Raw genomic sequence first — 18,253 nt, forward strand, 5'->3', positions numbered from 1 at the left:
TTCAGTTGCTTCCAGGTCCTGGCCACTGTGAATCCAATGTTTCTAATTTTTTTTTTTAAATCTTTCTTTCCATTTCTCTCTCTAACTGAAAACTAGATATCCAATAAGGATACTACTTTCCTAGCAGTTCTTTCAAGTTGTGAACATTTTTAGTTTTACATCCCATATAACCTAGATCCTAGAGGTGAAATAGATATCTTTCTTGCTCCGTGTTGCTACTTCAAAACCATTTCTTCTCCCTATTCCTTCAATTTCCAAGATTCTATAAAGTTTATGCTAACAGCCACACTACCTGCTACATTTCCTTGTTAACTACTGAAATGCTGTTCACTTCTCTTCACTCATTGTAATCTTTAGCACCTGACTCATTGTCTTACCCTATCTCCATCATGAATACTATCAGCATTACTGTAACTACAACATCCATTAGATCATCTATACAAAATTCTTGCTTTTCACTACTGGTGTATCTCACATTTAAAAATTTCTTCTCTCATTCCCATGTTTATACTCTAGTCATCACCAATCATTGCAATCCCTACAAAATCTTGAATTCAAACATCCTACTCTAACACACTATTCCTGTCTTTCCAACTCAATTACTCAACTGCTTTCACACCAGTAATTCTTAAAATTAATTGAGTTCTCTAGTATGTACCCTACCATTTTTTTCACTACCCATCACTACCCATGTCAATTCATCCCTAGTCACCCAGCTTACATTCATTGACATCTTTATAGTCTCTCCCTTGTAAATCTTCTTAACCCTCTTGTAGCACCTGGGTAAAATAAGAAAGATGTTATTCTGAATACCTACAAATCATATGCTAAGAATCCTCATACTGTCATTATCAAAGTAATTGATTTTATCTGAGACAAATAGAATTGGATGTTTTATTAATTGGGATTTTTATGTTTTCTCTTGTTGCCTTGAAGCTTGCTTGGTTTATAAAATTCATATGTGTATTCATCTAAGATACAGGGTAGAAAGTCCAAACAAAAACATAGGGGAAAAGTCCTAATTTTTTCTGGGAGGAGAGAGGAATTTCCTCCCTAACAAAATCCACTAGTGTAATGAGAAAGTAGAGGGACTTTCTTTTACCTTCTTCAGTTTTGTCAATGTATTTCTGTAATCTGCAAAAAGTGGGGAAGTTTGGCTTGTGTTTCTTTTCCCTTGATTCTTTGTTATTATTGCCTCATTATACAGTCATTTGTAAAATGTTTGGGCAGACATTTACTGTTGCATAAATTAAAGTCATCAAGTCTCATTTTGCCTACAGGTCTTTATGAAAATAGCAGCAACATTTTTATTTGAATGTCAAAGTTTGTCAACCATTAAACTGATTGATTTTTCATTATACAATTCAATAGAAAAGGCAATCTTCAGTTTGTATGCAACATTACTCTGAGAAAGACTCATCATTGAAAAACCCTTTCTGCTTATACCTTAAAAACGATGCTTTTCATAAGAGAGCCTCATGTTTTAAAGCTATCTCTTTATATAAATTGCTCCATTAATATGGCTTGTATAGTTATAGTATAACTCTCCTTACTTACTGCAATGAAAGAGCTTTTTTATTTTGTAGTAGCAACACTAACCTTTTAATTTAACTTTATTATAAACTCTTTCAGAAATAACCTATTGTTCATGCAGTGTAGATTGTGACCCTCAAGAAAATGATCAAATTATCTGTCTTGGAAGGGGAAGAACATTTACCCAAGACTAACAGGTCTCAGCACTTGTGTTGTGTTTCTTACACAAATCCTTTAATATGGATCATGAACTTCTTTTGTAGGCGCACTTATCATAGAAATAATCTAGGCTAAATTGTAGGTTAGTTTACTCTTGGGCTATGCCTCTAAAAATGTCAGCAAAGATGCTAACTTGTGCCAACTACTGCTGAAGCAGCTGTTGGTTGCTTAAGAATGGAAGAGCAATCTTTATATCGGCTTATTTATTTGATGCAAAGAAAGAAAGATGTAAATTTCTATAGTCATATCTTTGCTTCATTAAGGCAGATGCATATCTGTTGTTTGTATACATTCATATAATCCCAAAACAGTACTAGAAATAAAAATTGTCCTTTGTTTAAAAAATCCATCATAAATGTGAAAATGAAAGAATTGTCCAGATGTAGAAAACTTCATGAAATGGGAAAAACTCCTTTTCCTATTTTCAAGATATGCAACTTCTAAGAAAAAAAGTGTTCGATGAAGATAAAAAGTACCTTTATTGAAAAAGGAAACCTGAAAGAAAAGTTAAAAGAAAACAGATTATAGAATTAATACCATAAAGTGAGAAATCACAAAGAGAAGAAAGTGAAAAATGGATGCTTATACTTTGCTAGGTCAGTAACTTTAAACATCTAAAAATGGTGGAAACAAGAGCTTAAAGAAACACTGAATTACTTGTAGATCTTGAAAAATCTATCAAGCCAATAGACATGGTGCACTTTCAGATATTGTAGGTTCAATGACAAACTCTAGAGTTAAGATCATGGCACATGCACTGAAGGGAACTTTCTGAAATGATTATCTAAAAAAGTGAAAAGTCTAGGCTAAAGATGCTTTTGAATTCTTTCAAAGAACACTGGGCTTTCTTATAAGTGACAGAGACAAAGTTTAGATTATTAAAATAATGTCTACAGTTCCATAATTAAGAATATGTAAAAAAAGAATTGTGATAAAAATTACTATCATTATCAAATTACTATCAATTACTTGTCATGTAGAATAAGCCAAATAACAAAACTTTATGTGGTATTTATTTTGAGTTATGGCCACCTCCCTGCTTCTCCAAGCTTATTCCATGACAAGTTGCTCCCAAGATCTATAATTAGATGCTAATAAGCATTCATAGTTATTTATTTAAAAGAAAATATAATTTTAAATGTATTAAAAGTATTTTAAGATAAAAATTACAATATAGTAATTTTCAACTCAATGGAAAAGCCAAGCAATGTATCTGTGAAGAATCAATGGAACAAACAGGTCCATTCCCCATTATGGAAAATAGTAGGAGAGCAATGTAGTAAATTACACAAAGGAGGGTATGATATCAGGCAGTGATATATAAAATATGGACATAAATTGTTAAAAGTGTTGATGATTGAATTTCTAATTTCCTTGTTTGGATAATATTTAGATTTCTGGCATTCTGAGTCATTTCCTATGAAGAAAAGAGGAAACTTCTGTTTTCCAGGGATGCAAATTATTAAATACTTATCCAAAATCATAAAAAATGTTCAAAGTAACATTATTAAGAATTACATATAAAATGTACATTATATTATTTACATTAGCTGCAAAGCTCAAATTGATTTGAAGACATTTTAGATTTTTCTTAATAGAAAAACTGTTCAAGACAAAAATAGAATTAAGTTGCTTCTTCCTTAAATCTTCTTCCCATCCTTCCACCCTCACTAATAAGCATCTTGCTACATTGAGATTTCCATTACATTTAGGATTAAACATTATGACATTATAAGATCATCACTAAATTTTCATAAGAACCAACAAAAAGAGGTGTAATAAAATTTTCCCTTAAAATGTATCTGATAAAATCCAATCAAACTGCTTTGGAAAAAAAAAAAAACTATTGCAGACATGTTGCATTCAGATAAAAAGTAGTTTTGACAAAAGATAGAAAACAAAATGTATTACACTTTTTTGCTGAAATGCATACTGATTTTGATACCTAGTCAATGGACTTAAGATTTAGGTCTTTATGAACCCTTTAAATGGAAGATAATTGTATAAGGAGTTAGGAAGGTGACAACATGAAGTTCCATAACCTACCTCCAGCCTATAGATGTACTTTGTTTGGCCCACACAGTGTTTTTTGTTTGTTTGTGTGTTTGTTTTTGTTTGTTTTTTACTGAATTAGTGGCCAACAGTTAATCAGGAGATTTTTATATTAAAATTTGGATGTCTAGATATTTTTGCAAAGTCAAAGGACCTAGAAACTGTGGGCCTGCATTCCTGTATGGGAGAAACCACATAGCCACAAGTGGCAGTTGTTGAGTAGACAATGCCTGGTGTAGATAGGGCCTGTGCTCTCCAGTTGGCCATAGTCCACACCAAAACCTCATTACATTTAGATCACCTGGCTGGCTCCTATAGATTTCATGACCTCTGTTTAAGAGAACCAGTCCTGGTTTGTTGGTAACTATACTGTATGTCATTGCTATAAAGATTAAAGTTGGCTTTGAGTTAAATTTTGATGTTTGAGTAACTCATTTTGTCAATATAATAAGTGAAAGCATATTATAACTCTGTTGGAGTGGCAATGACAAGCTAGACATAAATTATGTACCTTAACCATTTCCACATATTATTGTGCAATGATAATATACAAATTGACAGTTTTTTTGTGTGTGATAACACAGCAAACTATGAAATAGGAGTTCTTTTTCCATTTCCTAGTTGAAGAAACTGAGACAGCAGATCACTTACATAACTTGCTAGTAGGTGGTGGATTCTAAGCCAGATTACTCTGACTTCCATAGCCCTCTGTGCTTAGTCAATACATTGCTATACAATAGCCTAGTGGATTATACGGCACTATGTGCATAGTAAAGTCAATTTCATTTATATTATGTCCTATTCTTTGGGCAACATGAGACCCCAAAAATAGGAAATGACTGTTACTTGGAATATAGAGATGTGAATATTGTGTTCTGCAAATTCAAATACTTGACTAGGCTAAAAATAAACAGGAAGCTGCCAACAATTAAACTTTCCTTGGAAGTGTTTGATGTCTATCTTGATAATTTTTTGCCATAGTAAAAATAGATTAATTATGATCTCGATATTCTTAAAATGTATAAATATTTTAAAGATCCTTTTGTCAAACAAGAAAATGATCATTTCCACCTTTTTCTCACAAATACAAGAATTAAAGACTACAAAACTTTTTAAAGTCTTTATTGGAACAAAGAGTTTTAGGCTTTTTATCTCACTTAAAATTAACAATATTAATATAATATTGTGAAGTTAGATGGAAGTTAGATGTTGGGATGGTACAAGAGAGCTGTAGCCTCATTTAGAATAAGGGAAAGCCAATAAACAAAACACAATATAGAGATATAAGCATATAATTTAGAGATATGTAGGTAAGTGCTAAAGAACTACAAGTAATGGTTAATTCTTGGCATCTGGGGAGCAAAAGTGGGAGTGGAAGGGCCTATCTGGAGGCCCTTAATTACCATTATCCTTATCTATACTATTTGGTTGACTATGTGTTTGTATTACTTATTAAAATATTAAAATGTCCTCAGAGGCAGAGGCATAAATGATACTTCATCTTTAGCTACACTAAGAGAGATGAATAACCTTCAAAAATTTCACAGTAAGTCTATGGCCATGCTACCCTGAACAAGCTCGATCCTGTCTGATCTCAGAAGCTAAGCAGGGTCGGGCCTGGTTAGTACTTGGATGGGAGACCACCTAGGAAGACCAGGTGTTGTAGGCATAAAAAATAAAAAAAAATAAGGGATTGTAAGCTGACAAAGTCCTTGCCATCTGTGAGGTCAACCAAGGGTTGCCTAGCCTAAAAAAAAAAAAAAATTTCACAGTAACATTATTCACAATAGCAAAAAGGTGGGAATAAACCAAGAGTCCATTAACGGATGAATAAATGAATGTGGTACAAACATAAAAAGAATCAGCTTTGATGTGCTGTTTATTTCAAATGTTTATTACATATATTTGTAATAATTCTACATATTTCTGATAAATTATGGTAAATGTACTAGCAAAAGATTGTTAGAAAAGGCAAAGCCTGAGTTATATTTTGAGCATTCTCAGGAGTGATGAGAGAGGGAAGCAGAGTATACTAGAAAATACAATATTCTGTGAAAATAATCCCCCAGGAACTAGAGGGGATAAACACTTACAGAAAAGTTATAATAGTATTTGATAATTGCTAGGAAATAGAAATAGTAATACAGTTCCTTCAAATTACACATGGAAATAGATAAAATATTACATGAATAAATAGAAATTTTGGTAAATATATAAATAGATAAATAAAACTAATAAATAAATAAATGTAATTCTGTTGAGACAGTAATAAAAATTGTTTAAAATATAGCTTATATACCTAATAACATGATATTTTCCATTTATTATTTTTTATTTTAAAAAAGTAAAAGACCTCAATGTAAAAGCTAAAACTGTAAAATTCTTAGAAGAAAACATAGGGCAAAATATCCATGGCATTGCGTTTGGCCATGATTTTCTCGAATATGATATGAAAAGCATGGGAAACAAAATAAAAAATAGATAAATTGGACTTCATCAAAATTAAACCACAAAATGAAAGAAAATGTTTGCAAATCATAAATCTGATGAGTGATTAATATCCAGAATATATTAAACAGAAACTCTTACTATTCAACACAATAGAAAACAACTGAATTCAAAAATGGACAAAGGACTTGAATAGACATATCTCCAAAGATATGCAAAGACCAATAAGCACATGAAGAAATGCAAATCAAAACCACAGAGTGGTAACACTTCAAATCTGCAACGGACAAACTTTATGTTCCTTCAAAACTCAGATGTTGAAATGTTAATTCCCAATGTAATAGTATTTAGAGGTGGGGACTTTGAAAGGTGAGTAGGTCATGAGGGGGAGCCCTCATTAATGGGATTAGTGCCCTTATGAAAGAATCCTTCCACCATGTGAGATTACAGTGAAAGACTGCCATCTATGAACCAGGAAGCGGGCTCTTACCAGACACTGAATGTGCCAGCAACTTGATCTTGGACTTCTTAGCCTGCAGAACTATAATAAATAAATTTCTGTCATGTAGTTTATGGTACTTTTTTTTTCTAGCTTTATTGCAATATACTTGACATATAACAATGTGTAAATTTAAGGCATACCACAAGATGTTATAATATAAGCATATATTGTGAAACAATTATGACAGTAAAGTTCATTAACATTTCCATCACTTCCTATAATTGCCATTTTATTTTTTGTGGCGAGAATATTTAAGATCTACTCTTTTAGCAACTTTTAAGTATATAATATAATTTTGCTAACTATAGTCACCATTCTAAACATCAGGTCCACAAAACTTATTTATCTTATAACTGCCATTTAGTATCCTTTGAACCACAACTCCCCACTTATTTTTTTGAGGAAACTCCATATTGTTTTCCACAGTGGCAAAACCAATTTATGTTCCCACCAAAAGAACAAGAGTTCCTTTTTTCCTACATCCTTGTTATCATTATCATTTTTTTTATAATAGCTTATTCTAAAGATGTGAGGTGATAGCTCATCGTGCTTTTGATTTTCATTTCCCTAATGATTAGTGCTGTTGAGCACTAATCATTTCATCTTTGGATGTCTTCTGTGGAAAAATAGCTATGCAGGTTTTCTGCTCATTTTTTAATCAGATTTTTTTTTTTTGCTATTGAGTTTTATGGATTTCTTACATTTTTTGGATATTAACTCTTTATCAGACATATGGTTTTAAAATATTTTCTCCCACTCAGTAGGTTGCCTTTTCATTTTGTTGATTTTTTTTTTTTTGCTAGGAAGAAAAAGTTTGATGTAATCCCACTTATTTATTTTGTTATTGTTTGTGCTTTTGGTAACATATCCAAAAAATCATTGCCAAGACCAATGTCAAAGAACCTATTCCCCATGTTTTCTTGTAGAAGCTTTATGGTTTCAGGTCTTATGTTTAAGTCTTTAATCTGAGTTAATTTTTGTGAGTAGTGTAAAGTAGGGTTCCAATTTCATTATTTTACATGTAATTATCCAGTTTTTCCAACACCATTATTGAAGACTATCTTTTCCACATTGAGTATTCTTGTTTTCTGTGTCAATATTAGATGATTGTACATGAAAGGATTTATTTCTGGGCTCTCCATTCTCTTGAATTGGTCTGTGTCTATATTTATGCCAGCACCATACCATTTTGATTGCCATAGCTTTGCAATACAGTTTTCAATCAGGAGGTGCGATGTCCACAGTTTTTTTCTTCTTCAAGATTACTTTGGCTGTTTGGGGTCTTTTCCAGTCTTATACAAATTTTAGGATTCTTTTCTCTATTTGTGAAAAGTGCAGTTGGAATTTTGAAAGGGATTGCATGGAATCTATAGATGGCTTTGAGTAGTATAGACATTTTAACAATATTAATTGTTCCAATCCATAAACATGGGATAACTTTCTATTAATTTGTGTTTTCTTTAATTTTTTTCAAAATCTTATAGTTTTCACTGTACAGATCTTTCGTGTTCTTAGTTAAATCATTTATTTATTTATTTTTAATTTTTTTAAAATTAAAATTATTGGGGTGACTGTGGTTAATAAAATCACATAGGTTTAAACTGTACAATTTAATAATATATCATATGTATATTGCATTGTGTGTTTACCACCTAAAGTTAAATTTCTTTCTGTCACCACGTATTTGACCCTCTTGGTTAAATTTATTCCTAAGTATCTTATTGTTTTCAACGCTATTGCAAATGGGATAGTTCTCTTTATTTATTTTTAGAAATTTCAGTTTTAGTGTATAAAATCAAAATAAAAAGTATTCGAGAAGATTTGGAGAAAAAGGAACCCCGTACTCTGTTGGTGGGGAAGTAAATTAGTGCAGTCACTATGGAAAACATAGATGTTTCTCAAAAAATTAAGAATAGAGCTACCATGTGATTCAGCAATTATTCTTCTGGGTATTTATCTGGAAATATAAAACACTTATTTGTAAAGATATATGTACCCGTATGTTCATTGCAGCATCATTTACAATAGCCAAGACATAGAAACAACCTAACTGTCCATTGATAGTAGATTGGATAAAGGAGATATGATATAAATATACACTGGAAAACTACTCAGCTATATAAGGATGAAATATAGCCATTTGTGGCAACACAGATAAATCTTGAGAATATTATGCTATTAGACAAAATAGGACAAAAACCATATGATTTCACTCATAAGTGGAATATAAAACAAAAAGTAATCAACAAAACAAACAAAAACAAAATCACACATACAATGATGGTTACCAGAGGGGAAGCAGGGTGGGGAGGGAGAACAAAGAGGGTAAAGGGAGTCAAACCCCTGGTATTAGAAGGAGACTGGACTTCAGGTGGTAAGCATACAATAGAGTATGCACATGGCATATTAAAAGTTGAACACCTGAAATTTATTTTATTAACTAATGTTATCCCAATAAATTAAACTAAATTAAAAAATATGTAACTAAGATTTGTGTGTTGATTTTGCATCCAGCAACTTGACTGAATTAGTTCTAACAGGTTTTTAGTGGAAGCTTTAGGATATATATAAAAATCATCTACAAATAGATAATTCTACTTCTTCCTATTCAATTTCAATGTCTTTTCTTTCTTTTCCTTGTCTAATTGCTCTGACTAGGACTTCTATACTATGTTGGATATGACTGGTTAGAGTCAGCAAACTTGTTTTGATCCTGACCTTAAAGGAAAAGCTTTCAACCTTCCATCGTGGAATATAATGTTAGCTGTAAGCTTGCTATATATGGCCTTTATTATTTTGAGATACATTGTTTCTGTATAAATTTGTTGAGAGTTTTTATCATGAAAGAATATTGTATTATGTAAAATGTTTTTATGCATCTATAGAGATAATCATGATTTTTATCTTTCATTTTATTAATATGGTATGTCATTATAAATTTGTATGTGTTGAACCATCCTTGAATCCCAGGGATAAATCTCACTTCACCATTGTGTCTGATCATTTTAATTGCTTTATATCTCTTTGCCAATATTTTATTTAGAATTTTTACATCTATACTCATCAGGGATATTGGTCTATAGTTTTCTTTTCTTGTACTGTTCTTATCTGGCTTTGGTATCAGGATAATGCTAGCTTTACCCTGTTCAAAATAGGCAATCCTGAGCACACAATCAGCCGTGTAAACTTCAGACTGATGTTGATTGACATTTACCTTATAGAATGAGTTTGGAAGTGTTTCTTCCTTTAGAATTTTTTTTGAAGAGTTTAAGAAGGATTGGTGTTAATTCTTCTTTAAATGGTTGGTAGAATTCACCAGCAAAACTATCTGCTTTCGGGTTTCTTTGTTGAAAGAACTTTAATTACTGACTCGATTTTCTTACTCCATTATTGGTCTATTCAGATTTACTATTTCTTCATGATTCAGTCTTGGTAGGTTATATGTTTCTAGGAATTTATCCATTTCTTCTAAGTTATTCAATTTATTAACCTGTTTTCTGTTTAGAAAAAAAAGTACAGCTCACTGCCAGCATTAATTTAATTTTACATAAACACACTCTTTGAGGCTGAAGCAAATCTGACTCGTTTTCAATGTGAAAATAAAATATAAAAACTGTTCTTGGAGTTATTTCTAAACAGGACTTATCTCTAGTCCTAATATGACAAAAATGTATATGATGATCAGTATTTAATAATTTTCATGTGGTAAATTTCAAAACATGGAACAACACAAAGCAGAACATCACATTTCACACAAACATATTGTGTTTCTCTTCGGATCCTCTTGCCATCCTTGTCATTGTGTGAGCAGTAAACTTTGCAGTGACCAAAGTTTTTTGCAGAATCTAACTGCAAGGATTAAAGTTCTTTGCAGTTAGATTCTGTTTCCCTGATATTGATGGTATGATCTTGGAGACATGTCTTTTAGTCAGGGGAAGTGGTGTGACATCATCAGAGAATGGACGACCTCAAAGATGTTGCTGCCCTCGCTTGTGATGCTTTTCCAGCATTCTTTCAATCAATGCCAGCCTGAAGTTTACAAGGCTAATTGTGTGCTCAGGATTGTCCTTCTTGAACAGAATGCAGGAGTTCAGCACTGCAATGTTTAGAAGGAGGCAAAAGAATTTCTTATACCAAAACTTGTGCCTTTTGTGCTCAGTTGATAAGGTGTGAGCATCTGATCAGCCAAGTCCACTGCTCCCATAGTCTTGTTATAATCCACAATGACACAAGGCTTCTTAGCTTTCTTTTCATTTTTGTTGTCTACTTCAATCACAGTATCATGGAATGTTGACTACATTGTCATCTCCTTCTTTTCACACCATTTCAGTGCCATAAGTTCACCACAGAATCCAGCTACAGTCATACTCTTTGCAATCCTTTTTTTTTTTTTTTCAGATCATTTAGAATCTATTTTCTGTTCTAATGAGCTGTCCCAACTACATCAGTCCTATTTTGATGTAATTCTCTCCAAAGCATGGGAAATGTATGGCAAACTTTGGGGGTAAAGTTAGGACTGTAATCCATGAGTTATCTCCAGGTAAACACTGCAGCTACAAGCACTGCTGGCAAGTATTCTCAGGGCAAATGGAAAATGAGTTAATATACAATTATCTACAGTAGTCTCTTATGATCCTTTTTATTCCTGTGGTATCTACTATAATGTTTCTTCTTTCATTTCTTATTTTATTTATTTAAGACTTCTGTCTTTTTTTCTTATTTCGTCTAGCTGAAATGTTTTATAATTTTATCTTTTCAAAAAAACAGCTCTTAGTATCATTTATTTTTTCTAAAGATTTTCTGGTCTCTATTTCATTTATTTCTACTTTGATCTTTGTTATTTCCAGATTTAGGCCTGCTCTCTGCAAGTGCTCATTTGCCATCTTCAAAAACTCACTCTCCTTTCCATCAGGAATTTGGCCATGAGGTAGGGGTGTGGAGTTTCTGGGGGGTATCAGTGGGTCAGTTGTGAAGACCTGCAAATGAGGCATCCCCAGTGGCTCTTAGGAAGCTCCCAATGGAGTCTATGACATGGTTAGTAGGACCCATGTTCTTTTGTTATGTTTCATTCCAAGCTCTGGCTTCTGTTCTCCCATCCATTCACTGCCTTCCAGTCATGCAACTCATGACTCAATATTCTGGGTCAGACAAGAGAGAAATGGGCCTCTTTGGCAGCATCCCACATGGCTGCTGAAGCTGGCTGCTCAATTCCATACTCTCACTTTCTCCCATGGAAGAAATTACAGGCCAAGAAGGACTCTCTTAGCACTGAGCTGTGCCACCTTGGGAGAAGGGTGATTCAGGTAAAGTCAAACTGTTCATTTTACCCTCTTCGATGTGTCAAATCTTGGATTTTTTTTTGCTCCACTTGTGTGCTGGAACTTCTTTGCTGGACTCCTGGACTTCCACAAAGGCTCTCTTATCTGTGGGTTATTACCTAAATCACTATTCTCCAGGGGCTCCCAGACCATGGCTAAGAAGGGCAGGAACTGCTTTATGAACCATTTTAGTGTCCACAGCTGGGACCAATGTCTGCATACCTATTACCAGATGCATGGGTGGGTGAGAATCCTGCCAGGTTCCTTGGCATATGGTATTGGATACCACAGCTACCTCAAAGGCATTTTTGTCCATGGATAGATGCAAAATTGTTGCTGTTCAGGGGGCGGGGGCAATACTTGCAAGGGACATCTTATGTAGCCATCTTGCTGGTGTAAAGAAATATATAAATAAAGAAAAATAACACTGTTGGTGAAGATGTGGGGAAATTAGAACCCTTGTGCACTAATTTGTTGGTAAGAACATAAATTTGTGCAGCCACTGTGAAAAATAATTTGACATTTCCTCAAAAAGTTAAACATATAATTACCATAAGACCCATCAATTCTACTTCTAGCTATATATTCAAAGAATTAAAAGCAGACTCTCATAGATACTTGTACATTCATGTTCCTAGTAGCATTATTCGCAATAAAGAAAAGGTTGAAACAAAATGTCCATCAACAGATAAATGGATAAATAAAATATGCATACAATGAAATATTATTCAGCTTTAAAATGGAAAGAAATTCTGACAAATGGTATATTGATGAACCTTGAAAATATGCTAAGTGAAACAAGCCAAACACCAAAAGACAATTATTTTATGATTCCATTTATAATAGTTACTTAAAATTGGCAAATTCATAAAGACAGACGTAGAATAGAGGTTATTCTACTACAAAATGGGGGTAAAGGGGTTGAGACATTGTTTAATGAATACAGAGTTTCAGTAAAGGATGATGAAAAAGTTCTGGAAATGGATAGTGGTGATGATTGTATAACTTTGTGAATGTATTTAATGCCACTGAATAGTACTCTAAAAATGATTACAATGGTATATGTTATATTGTGTATATTTCACCACAATAAAAAAAGAAAAATCAAAAAATAAGAGAAAAGAAATTAGTTTTAAAAGTACGTATCTTCTCTTAAGCAATTTTTGATCATTGGTCTTGATGCTATGTAGCACAAGATTAAAATATTAAAAATGCTGATTCCTAAGCAAATTTATTTTCATGTACCTTTGAATTTATAGATTTAGTTATGTTGTTGAACTGAAAATGGAAAATGAAAGTAAATTATAAAAAAAGGAAACATAATTCTGAAACTGTTGTAGATGTATATGGGGATTAAACAAAAATAAATGGATGATGAATGGTAGGAACCAGGTTTATTACTGTTGCAAAAGGGGTTTAAAACAAGCAAGAAGAGAAGGTTAGAATGATCCATGTGTTATTGAATTAGAGATGAAGATCTCAGTGTGAACTCAAATTTAGCTTAATAGATACATATGGATGTATATAGAAATATTTATAGATATGTATGCACAACTGTGTTAGTACATACACACATATTTTCTTGCTCTGACAGCTGACAGAGTCTAGAAGAAATGTCACCCTAGTGAGCATGCCTAGTGTCCACAAACTGATATCTAATACCATTTTTCAATAAAAAGAACCAGAGCTCTTTGAAGAAATGGCCGATTCTTCAGCTGGAGCAGTAAATATATAAAATGAGCCTGGAGTATTTTGTAATGCCATTACGTAAGGAAGTGCTCAACACATATACACACGTATATACACACTCGATGATGGGAGGTATGTCAAAGGGATATTGGAGCCAACTTAAAAGTTTTCAATGGCCAAAGCTGGAAATATATGAACAATAAAATAAAGTAATATAAGATTATAAAATAGAATACAAAATAAATATATATGACTCCATACTGATATAAATACATAATCTAAATAAGTAAATAAGTAGAGGAGACAAATCTCTCTTGCATAAGAATTCTAACATACACAACCTTCAAGAAGATGAAGCACAACTCTTAACTCATTAAGAAGGTTGTATTTAGAGACCTACTTCCAAAAAAATGGAATATGAAAAGGGAGAGGAGGGAAAGTAACTTTATGGTGGAAAAATCTGGCAAACATTACCTTGGGCAGATTATTGAGGTTAATATTATCAGTGATAAGTCACGTTGACAACATATACCTTTGATGTGATGTGATAAGAATGGCACTTCACCTTTGTGGTCATCCTCCTCCAAACCAAAAAGCCAGGCAAACCATGAGAAAAATACACCATGTTGTAAGAAGTCCCATACCACAAGGAAAAGGCACATGTGCATATTCAAGCTTTCCATCCCAGTTAAAGTATTCACCGACAGCATTAACTATCAGACAAGAGAGTAAACAACACTTGAGATGATTCCAGACTCTAGAATTCTAGTATTTCAGCTGAGGTTCCAGGTATTGTGAAGCAGAAACAAACCATCTCTTCCATACCTCTGTATACCGTGTGCCCTGACACATAGAATCCATGATCATAATAAGCTGCACAACCTAAGATTTAAGGTAATTTATTATGCAGTCATAGAAACTGAAAAAATCATAAAATGACATTTCTTTTTTTAACAGCTTTATTGAAATATAATTTACATGACATAAAATTTATTTTAGTGTTTTCTTCAATTGTTTTATAATTTTAGCTGTTGGTCTGTTATCTATGTAAGGTAAAGACAGAAGTTCTGTTTTTCTGGCATGTGGATATGAAAAATCATTTGCTGAAAAGATTATCTTTTCCACATTAAATTGTCTGGCAACCTTTAAAAAAATCAATTGATCATAAAGTTAAGGGTATATTTTTGAACTCTATTATGTTCCATTGATCTATATATCTATCCTTAGGCCAGTGTCACACTGTCTTTATTACAGTAGGTTTACAGTGAGTTTTGAAGTTGGATAGCTCAATTCTTCCAACTCTGTTCTTTCCAAAATTGTTTGGCTATTCTGTATCTATGTCCTTTGCATTCTTATACAAATTTTTGGACAAAATCATCAATTTCTTTAAAAAAAAAAGAAAAATGCCTGCTAGCATTTGATAGAAATTTTGTTGAATATCTAGATCAATGTGGGGAATTTAAATCATTAAGTTTTCTTCGCAATATTTTTGTAGTTTTTCAACGGAGAAGTCATATACTTCTTTTGTTAAAATTATTCCTAAGTATTCTATTCTTTTTAATGTTATAATGACTGGAATTATATTCTTAATTTCATTTTCAAGTTATTCATTGCTCATATATATAAACACAGTTGAGTTGTGTTTATCCGACTTGGGATACTTGAGCTTCATTGATCTATAGAAAGTTTTGACCAATATTTCTTCAAATATTTTTCTCTCTCTTCTCTTTCTCCTCATCTTCTTGGATTCCCAATTATATGTATGTTGGTATGCCTGAAATCTCACAGGTTGCTGAGGCTCTGTTGATTTTTCTTCAATCTTTTTCCTCTCTGTTCTTTAAAATGAATGACTCTTTACTCTGCCATTTCAAATATGATATTGAGTAAATATAGTATTTTTTTTATTTCAGTCATTGTAATTTTAACTGTAGAACTTTCATTTTGGTTCTTTTTAACCTTTCTTTTTTCAAAATTGAGATTTATTTGTTGTAGCATTGTCTTCATAGTTTTAATTCTTACACAATGCTTCCTTTAATTCTTTCAACATATTTTTATTTTAATGCCTACAGCACCCGGTCTTCCTAGGAGGTCTCCCATCCAAGAACTAACCAGGCCTGATCCTGCTTAGCTTCCAAGATCAGACGTGATCGGGCGTGTTCAGGGTGGCATAGCCATAGACTCTTTCAACATATTTATCAGCTGCTTCAAAGTACCTGTCTGCTAAGTCCAACACCTGGGCCCACTCAGGTAGTTTCTATTGACTACTTTTTTCCTGAGTTTGGGTCATTCTTTCTGTTTTTTTCATGTCATTTTATTTTTGAAAACTGGACATTTTATATATTATACTATAGGAGCTCTGGATTTTTTTCTTAATGAAGGTGGCTGTTGTTTCTGGTTCTGTTTCATTTATTTATAGCTTTCCTGGTCTTAATCTGTGGAATTTGTCTTGCCTTTGCTTTGTTATCTCTGGTGGCTTTGCTTTTTATTTATTTTTTAATTCTTTTTTCTTTTAAGCCTGAATTTCTAGGAGTCATCTCTGTGTTTTCGCAATTTAATGGTCAACTAATGATTGGTCAGAGCTTGTGCTCAAATGACTTGAGTCAGTTAGGCATCCACCCTGCTGATGGATTTGTGTGTGGTTTTATGTGTGTACAAACTCAGGTCATTTTCAAGTACTCCCAGCTATTAATTTCTACCAGGTCCTTTCAGGATTCCCATGCATTCACACATCTTCCTGGACAGCCAAGGATAGCTCCTCTAGGGTTCTCTCATATTCAGAATTTCCCTGTTAAATTTAAGTTGGTTTGTTGGTTTAGCACTTACTCCAACCAAGGCTTCACCCTTAGGCTCACATTGCTGCTGGCTTTCCCTGTTCTTTTTCTTTTTCTTTTTTTTTTACTGAATTTGTAATTTTTACTAATACCATTGTACATGCTTTACTCCAAATCAAGTTACCCCCTTCTACCAGTGAAGCTGCTGGTTTTCACTGCCAGCTCCACTGTAATAGAAATACCTCACCTACTGATATGGAGGTGGGATCAGAGCAACCCCAGACAACAATGCCACAGACTCTCATTGTTCTTAACTGAAATTCAGTTTTTCATAAATAAATATTGCTTGATTTATTATGCTTCTGTTCAAGTGTCAGAGCCTTGAAATGATGATATTTAAAAATAATATTGTTGAGTTTTATAGTTGTTTGGGGGCAGGCTACTATTTTTGTTGTCTTTACCACCACACCACAGCCAGAAATCCCCACATATGTTTTTAAAAATAACCTGTGGTTTTGAGTTTTCAATAGTTCCTGGATGCATCAAATATGTGTTGAGCACTGATAATTGGCTTGACTGGGTTTACATGCTTAATTATAAACCCAAACACAATAACTTCTCCCAGTATTACAACTCAATGTGTCTAAATAACGTAGCACTATGGTTTTGGACTTTTAGTGTGGATGAGAATCACCCAGGGTACCTACCTGCTAAAAATGTAGATTCCTGGCCAACAAGAATTTATTTGTAAATTCTGATTCAACAGGTTTAGGATACAAACCAGGAAACTGTATTTTTAATAAGATTCCCAAGTAATTCTGGTGCAGTTGGTCCAAGGACTACACTGGAGACATACTAATTAAGAATGAAGGCTGTTATTTGGAAAAAAGAAAAAAGGCATGTATTCTGCCTATACTTTTAGTATATTCAGGTAATGGAGATTAAAGATTTTTGTTTGGTTGTTGTTACATTCATAATATATGTGTCTTTCTCACATCATCAGTTTGGATATATTGCTGGTAATCTATTATGTTAGTTATGGTTTTGATTGCTAAACATGATTTTCTCCCACCCCATTCCTCCTTACTAATAGAACCTTTTGGATGATCGGGTTGACTCCTCTGACTTATTACAGGAGTGGTAAGATGACAAGAATTTCCAGTAGGAGTATCCCATCTCCTTGGCCAAAATGATTAGCTCAGGAATGGGCAAGTGATCTAAGCCTATCAATAAGGGAAATTTCTAGAACTTCTGCTGGAACTTGAGTAAGAAATTCTACCTCTGCAACTGAGAGCTATAAAGATGTAAACTTATATTTGTTATACACACAGAGGAAGACAGAGTCAAGGAGGGAAAGTAAGAGTCATCTTTTGAGTGCTTGGAACTACTGCTGCCTTTCCATTTACACAAAACAATAGATTTCTTTCCTGTTTAAACTAGTTTAATTAGGTTACCCTCTACTCAAAACTGAAATTGTCATAACATACCTTGTGTTTGAGTAGTATGTCCTTCTGCTCCACTTACATCATCAGACCCCTCCTTCTGTTCACACAGAGACACACACATTCCTCCTTTGTCAGCATTTCTGGGAATGGCATCCATATCAAAAAGACATACTGAATCTCTCTTATATGTTAATACGAATTTATCAAGATGTAATTTTAATAAGCAATAAGCTCTAAAAAATAATGTCCATAGATGACATATGAAATATTTGAGTT

General features: G+C 33.1%; 2 pseudogenes; one reads left to right on the forward strand and one right to left on the reverse strand.

Annotated features, from left to right (window-relative positions):
• Positions 1 to 5,354: 5,354 nt before the first annotated feature.
• Positions 5,355 to 5,473, forward strand: LOC111740445 (annotated as a pseudogene).
• Positions 5,474 to 15,821: 10,348 nt separating this feature from the next.
• LOC111740457 lies at positions 15,822 to 15,940 on the reverse strand (annotated as a pseudogene).
• Between the last annotated feature and the right edge of the window lie 2,313 nt (positions 15,941 to 18,253).

The sequence above is a fragment of the Pteropus vampyrus genome, unplaced genomic scaffold (assembly GCF_000151845.1).
Source record: "Pteropus vampyrus isolate Shadow unplaced genomic scaffold, Pvam_2.0 Scaffold63, whole genome shotgun sequence".
NCBI classification, from domain to species: domain Eukaryota; kingdom Metazoa; phylum Chordata; class Mammalia; order Chiroptera; family Pteropodidae; genus Pteropus; species Pteropus vampyrus.